Below are 7,117 nucleotides of genomic sequence, written 5' to 3'. Positions count from 1 at the left end.
ATCGTCGTGTCTAGTTGCTGGTCTTAGCGTCTAGTCTTTTAGAGTTTCGAGTTCTGTTCACAGGTTGTCACGTCGCCGCTGCCATCTACCACCACCGCTTCGAATCCGTATCCATATACCACCACAGCTGTCATATACCACCTCCGCTGCCATCTACCACCATATATCCACCACGAATCCGAGTTCTTGTCATATTAGGTTTGTTTTCGAGATCCATCTAGATTCCGATTCGTGTTTCCTTGCCGGAGTAGGTTTCGGAAAAAAAAAACGCATTTTTCGAAAACGCATTTTTCGAAAAAATTTCTGGCTATCCTATTTTTAGGTGTTTCTGAGTGTTTTGAGACAGGTGCCATTATAGGAAGTTTTTTTTGACCCGTTTCCAGTTTTTGGGTCCGGGCAGTCAAAAAAAAAAATTTGGTCAAAAAAATTTCGTGCCCATCCTGTCAGTTTGAGCTAGGAAGAGTTTTGAGACACTCGCCATTATAGTGATTTTTCGCAAAAAAAAGCAGCAAAAAAAAGAGAGCGCAAAAAAAAAGAGCGAAAAAAAAAATTCCAGAGTGTGCTTTTCCCTTGTTTACGTGCCACGCCGTGATTTTGTTGGTGTTCTAGGCTCGCGTCTCTAGCACAGTCTAGCCTAAGACCAGCACAGTACCGTCGTTGAGCGTTTATTCAACTTTGCATCTCTGAATTGATTATTGCTGACCCTTTTTGCTACCATATTATAAGCCTTCCCAGCTCCACATACATCTACGTCGTGCGTTTGACTCTCCCTGGTAATCGCTCTATCCAAGCTTTGAGAGTTTTTGACTACAACGGTTGCCGATCACCGCCTGCTGCTGGGTAAGAACTGGTAAGAATTTGAGATTTGCTTGACGGATTTGTGACACCCACCACCACCTCTTGTTAGTAGTCTGTAGGATCATATTCTTGTGTGTTTCTATTGCTGCTAACCATGCCAGGATCACAAGCCGACGAGACTGACTGGGAGAACATGACGACTAAGGATTTGCATGATAAATTTCAGCAAATGATGAGTGAACAGGTGCAAGACGTGCTAAACAGATTTGAAGAGGCCATGGAGAAGATAGATGGCATGGAGAAGACGTTCGAAACAAAGCTCGATAACAAGTTTAATGAATTGCTCGCGCGTCTTCCACCACCACAACCCGCTGCACCTAACGCACCTCTCCAACAACAACAACAACGACTACCTCCACGTCGCGAAATAGACCTCCGCCGAGCGAGCCGTGTTCCTCTTGCGTTTGGCCAAACTGTTGGTGCTGCTGTTGATACTTCTGTGGCTCCTGCTGCTGATGCGGAGGAGGATGATTATGTGGGAGATTACGAGGATGAGGTTGCTCAAAATCAGAACTACGTGCAACCACCAGCACCACCACCAGCAGGTCGACCTCAGGTATATATTCGTAATGGTAGGCCTGCACCACCACCTCAGGTACGAGATGATGTCCATATTCCTAAACTGAAATTGAATATTCCACCATTTGAGGGTAGATATGTTCCTGATATATATCTTACTTGGGAGTTAGAAACTGAACAACGTTTTACATGTTTACAATATCCCGAGGAGAGACGGGTTGCTGCTGCTGTTTGTGCTTTCACTAGTTTTGCATGTGTCTGGTGGTCTGAACATTGTAGATTATATCCTATTCCAACTACTTTGGCTGCTTTGAAAACCGCTATGCGTACGCGTTGGGTTCCTCCATATTATCAACGTGAATTGCTTCAAAAATTGCAGCGTTTAAGACAAGGAAAAAATTCTGTAGAAGAATATTATCAGGAATTACAAACTGGCATGATTCGATGTGGTATTGTTGAGGAGAATGAAGCTATGCTTGCACGTTTTCTGGGTGGATTAAATAGAGAGATTCAGACCATTCTAGACTTAAGGAGTATACTAATATCACTCGTTTATTCCATCTTGCTTGTAAAGCAGAACGTGAAGTGCAGGATCGACAAGCATTGGCGCGAACTAACTTTTCTGCAGGCCGACCTTCATCATGGACACCGCGTGCATCTTCTACTTCAAATGCACCAGCACCTCAATCAGGTGCCTCCTACATCCGTGATACAAGAAAACAGGAACAACCACCATTATCTGCCAAGAGCGCACCTGCCGGGCCTGCACAGAGTTCTTCTTCTTCCAGGGCATCAACAGGGCACACAAGTGATATTATTTGTTGTCGTTGTAAGGGAGGAGGTCATTATGCGAGAGAATGCAAATCTCCGCATGTGATGATTGCTACCGAGGGTGGTGGATATGAGTCCGCTAGTGACTATGATGAGGAGACATTGGCTCTTATTACACGTGAAGAACATGGTGGAGATGATTCTGATCATGAGACGCAATACATGGCTCCTGAAGACGCTGACAGGTATGAATGTTTAGTTGCTCAACGTGTTTTGAGTGTGCAGGTCACACAAGCTGAGCAAAATCAGAGGCGCAATTTGTTCCATACCAAGGGAGTTGTGAAGGAACGTTCTGTGCGCGTCATAATAGACGGAGGGAGCTGCAACAACTTGGCTAGCATGGAGATGGTGGAGAAGCTTTCTCTCACCACAAGACCACATCCACATCCTTACTACATCCAATGGTTCAACAACAGCAGCAAGGTTAAGGTAACACGTACTGTTCCTGTGCATTTTAGTATCTCTACATATGCTGATTATGTTGATTGTGATGTGGTACCTATGCAAGCATGTTCCTTATTACTTGGTAGACCATGGCAATTTGATAAAAATTCTGTACACCATGGTAGAAACAATCACTATACTCTTGTTCATAAGGATAAAAATATTACTTTGCTTCCTATGACTCCTGATTCCATTTTGAAAGATGATATTAATAGAGCTAATAAAGCAAAACAGGAGAAGAATAAGAGTGAAAATCAGATTGTGGCAAAAGAATTTGAGCAACAAATGAAGCCTAATAATAAACCATCTAGTGTTGCTTCTGAAATTAAATTGAATAGTGCATGTTTATTTGCCACCAAATCTGATACTGATGAGCTAGATTTCAGCAAATCTGTTTGCTATGCTTTTGTGTGCAAAGAGGCATTATTTTCATTCGAGGACGTGCCTTCCTCTTTGCCTCCTGCTGTCACTAACATTTTGCAGGAGTTCGCTGTCGTTTTTCCACAAGACGTGCCACCGGGATTACCGCCTATTCGAGGGATTGAGCATCAGATTGACTTAATTCCCGGTGCTTCACTGCCAAACCGTGCACCATACCATACCAATCCAGAGGAGACGAAGGAGATTATGCGTCAAGTACAAGAGCTTCTCGACAAAGGTTATATACGCGAATCCCTTAGTCCTTGTGTTGTTCCTATTATTCTAGTGCCGAAAAAGGATGGTACATCACGTATGTGTGTTGATTGTAGAGGCATTAATGATATTACTATTTGTTATCATCATCCTATTCCTAGGCTAGATGATATGCTTGATGAATTGAGTGGCTCTACAATATTCTCCAAAGTTGATTTGCGTAGTGGCTACCATCAAATTCGTATGCAACTGGGAGATGAATGGAAAACAACATTTAAAACTAAGTTTGGATTATATGAGTGGTTAGTCATGCCTTTTGGGTTAACTAATGCACCTAGTACTTTCATGAGATTAATGAACGAAGTTTTACGTGCTTTCATTGGACGATTTGTGGTAGTTTACTTTGATGACATATTGATTTATAGCAGATCTTTGGAAGAACATTTGGAACATTTACCTGCTGTTTTTATTGCTCTACGTGATGCACGTTTGTTTGGTAACCTTGGGAAGTGCACCTTTTGCACCGACCGAGTATCTTTTCTTGGCCATGTTGTTACTCCACAGGGAATTGAAGTTGATAAAGCCAAGATTGAAGCTATTGAGAGTTGGCCGCAGCCCAAAACGGTCACACAAGTGAGGAGTTTTCTTGGCCTCGCTGGATTCTATAGGCGTTTTGTGAGAGATTTCAGCACCATTGCTGCACCTCTCAATGAGCTTACAAAGAAAGATGTGCCTTTTCTTTGGGGTACCGCACAGGAAGAAGCCTTCACGGTATTGAAAGATAAGTTGACACATGCTCCTTTACTCCAACTTCCTGATTTTAATAAGACTTTTGAGCTTGAATGTGATGCTAGTGGAATTGGATTAGGAGGTGTGTTATTACAAGATGGCAAACCTGTTGCATACTTTTATGAAAAATTGAGTGGGCCTAGTCTGAATTATTCTACTTATGATAAAGAATTATATGCTCTTGTTCGGACTTTAGAAACATGGCAACATTATTTATGGCCCAAAGAATTTGTTATACATTCTGATCATGAATCTTTGAAACATATTAAAAGTCAAGCTAAACTGAATCGTAGACATGCTAAATGGGTTGAATTCATTGAGACTTTCCCTTACGTCATTAAACACAAGAAGGGAAAAGAAAATGTTATTGCTGATGCATTGTCTCGTCGCTATACTATGCTTTCACAACTTGACTTCAAAATATTTGGTTTGGAGACCATCAAAGATCAATATGTGCATGATGCTGATTTTAAAGATGTAATGCAGAATTGTAAAGAAGGAAGAATGTGGAACAAGTTTGTTGTTAACGATGGATTTGTGTTTCGTGCTAACAAGCTATGCATTCCAGCTAGCTCCGTTCGTCTTTTGTTGTTGCAGGAGGCGCATGGAGGAGGATTAATGGGACACTTTGGCGTGAAGAAGACGGAGGACGTACTTGCTACACATTTCTTTTGGCCAAAGATGAGACGGGATGTTGAGCGTTTTATTGCTCGCTGCACTACATGTCAAAAAGCTAAGTCACGACTCAATCCTCATGGTTTATATATGCCTTTGCCTGTACCTAGTGTTCCTTGGGAGGATATATCAATGGACTTTGTTTTAGGTTTACCTCGAACAAAGAAGGGGAGGGATAGCATATTTGTTGTCGTGGATAGATTCTCGAAAATGGCACACTTTATACCATGTCATAAAAGCGATGATGCTGTTAATGTTGCTGATTTGTTCTTTCGTGAAATTATTCGCTTGCATGGTGTGCCAAATACTATTGTTTCAGATCGTGATACTAAATTTCTTAGCCACTTTTGGAGATGTTCATGGGCTAAGTTGGGGACTAAACTGCTTTTTAGTACTACTTGTCACCCCCAAACTGATGGACAAACTGAAGTAGTCAATAGAACGTTGTCTACCATGCTTAGGGCTGTTTTGAAGAATAATAAGAAAATGTGGGAGGAATGCTTGCCTCATATTGAATTTTCTTATAATCGTTCATTGCATTCTACTACTAAGATGTGCCCTTTTGAAGTTGTGTATGGTTTCCTACCTCGTCCACCTATTGATTTGTTGCCTCTTCCATCTTCGGAGAAGGTTAATTTTGATGCTAAACAACGTGCTGAATTGATTTTAAAAATGCATGAGTTAACTAAGGAAAACATTGAATGTATGAATGCTAAATATAAACTTGCTGGAGATAAGGGTAGAAAACATGTTGTGTTTGCACCTGGAGATCTTGTTTGGTTACATTTGCGTAAGGATAGATTTCCTGATTTGCGCAAATCAAAGTTAATGCCACGTGCTGATGGTCCCTTTAAGGTGTTAGAGAAAATAAATGATAATGCATATAAACTTGAGCTGCCTGCAGATTTTGGGGTTAGTCCCACTTTTAACATTGCAGATTTGAAGCCTTATTTGGGTGAGGAAGATGAGTTTCCGTCGAGGACGACTTCATTTCAAGAAGGGGAGGATGATGAGGACATCAATACCATTGTTACACCCACAGCCCCTACTGCTACATATACGGGACCAATTACTAGAGCTCGCGCAGGACAATTAAATTATCAGGTACTTTCGTTTCGTGGTAATGATTCTAATGTTCATGAGAATATGATGCTGCCTAAATTGGATACATTTGTTTTGCTTACAAATGAAGGGCCTAGCTTGGAGAAGGATGAACATTGGAGCAAGAACAAGAACAGAGTTACAAGTGATGAATTCAGGACTTTGAAGCCACCATAATGGGTGCATGAAGCCTTGGATGAAATATACAAGATGCCACTTCATAAATTTCGTCCCGAGGCTATTTTAGGTGCTGCGTCACCTTATTATTGGGCCATGCCCATGTAATTTCGAAATACATAAGTATAGGCTATTTTTAGAGTCTGTATGTGTGGGGAAACAAGAGATAGGGTTGATTTCGGACCCCTCCACGAAGGGCCACGAAATTCCCCCCTCTTCCTCCATATATACAGCCCTTAGGGCATCGTTTAGACTTTGGGTTTTGTTTAGATTAAAAGTTCGCCATAGCTGCAACTTCGCGTACTTCGTTTGTGTTCAACGACCAGACAAAGGCGTCACAGAACCCCACCTTGATCAATAAAGCTTTCATCTTATATTCGCAATATCCAGATTGCAATCTCAGTTTCTTGCTTGTTCTTCGTTTGCTCGCAGGAAACAGACCCTCGTGGTCAGGTTGATCGTGCTCCGGCGTGGTCAATAACCTCTCGGAGTTGGTTTAGCGATTGCTAAGGCGCGACGTCCTCGCACGTTCGTAGTCGGATCGTCAAAGTCGACTGCCACCAAAGCGATATCCATCATCTCATCGAAAGACGGGACACCTTTGCCTCTATCACTTAGCTTGACTTTTAATATGTTTCAAAGATTCATGATCAGAATGTATAACAAATTCTTTGGGCCATAAATAATGTTGCCATGTTTCTAAAGTCCGAACAAGAGCATATAATTCTTTATCATAAGTAGAATAATTCAGACTAGGCCCACTCAATTTTTCAGAAAAGTATGCAACAGGTTTGCCATCTTGTAATAACACACCGCCTAATCCAATTCCACTAGCATCACATTCAAGCTCAAAAGTCTTATTAAAATCAGGAAGTTGGAGTAAAGGAGCATGTGTCAACTTATCTTTCAATACCGAGAAGGCTTCTTCCTGTGCGGTACCCCAAAGAAAAGGCACATCTTTCTTTGTAAGCTCATTGAGAGGTGCAGCAATGGTGCTAAAATCTCTCACAAAACGCCTATAGAATCCAGCGAGGCCAAGAAAACTCCTCACTTGTGTGACCGTTTTGGGTTGCGGCCAACTCTCAATAGC

This window comes from Triticum dicoccoides, chromosome 5A (assembly GCF_002162155.2).
Source record: "Triticum dicoccoides isolate Atlit2015 ecotype Zavitan chromosome 5A, WEW_v2.0, whole genome shotgun sequence".
Lineage (NCBI taxonomy): Eukaryota > Viridiplantae > Streptophyta > Magnoliopsida > Poales > Poaceae > Triticum > Triticum dicoccoides.
This window is presented reverse-complemented; position numbering follows the sequence as displayed.